The sequence below is a fragment of the Austrofundulus limnaeus genome, unplaced genomic scaffold (assembly GCF_001266775.1).
Source record: "Austrofundulus limnaeus strain Quisiro unplaced genomic scaffold, Austrofundulus_limnaeus-1.0 Scaffold4, whole genome shotgun sequence".
NCBI classification, from domain to species: Eukaryota; Metazoa; Chordata; class Actinopteri; order Cyprinodontiformes; family Rivulidae; genus Austrofundulus; species Austrofundulus limnaeus.
Genome location: NW_013952406.1, coordinates 3,187,061 through 3,187,857, shown reverse-complemented (window position 1 = coordinate 3,187,857; position 797 = coordinate 3,187,061).

Sequence of the window (797 nt, the reverse complement as noted above, 5' to 3'; positions counted from 1 at the left end):
ACACCAAACAGCCATCTTCCAACCTGTTCTGCCGCTATAAGTTACTTTTCCCTCTCTCCTTTCCTCTTGCTTCGCAGCAGGGCTTTCATGAGAGATTTACATCAGCAATTATTTACTACCCTTTAAATTGATTTCTGGAGATTATCCAAGGTGCTTCATGACCCATAATTGGGTCCCAAGCCCAACTTTGGGAACCAAAGTGCAGTGGTTCCCAAACTTTTCAGCTTTTGACCCACAAAATAATAGTAGCAGAGACCTGTGCCCKCAACTATTTTTGGATGATAAACATTTGTATCAGATCAACAAAACATGGGCATTGTAACAATTTTTCCATTTTAAGTATACTAACCTCACTCKGTTGTAACAACTAGGGCAAAAATATAATTCAGAAAATCCTTTCAGGACCCCACCTTGATGTTTCGGGACCCCACTTTGGGTCCCGACCCCAACTTTGGGAAACACTGTTTTAAACCATTCTCAACACATTTTTACTGTATCTATTTGTAGATATTATTCTGTATTTGATGCATCTTGAAAATCATATTCACATCTAATAGCATTTAGCTTCCAAACTTAAATAGCCATCATTAATTTTTTTACCAGTAATACTTTTGGTCAATACATATACCAAAATTTTAGTTCATTTTTTGATATCAATTTTTCCTCTGGCCCAAGGACTAATTATGTGAAAAGGTTTCAATGCAGTCAACATACAATATTTCATAAATAGTATCAATATATATTTTTTTATATTTTCACATAATTAACAATGAAAATAAAAAAAGCAGTGGCCCCAG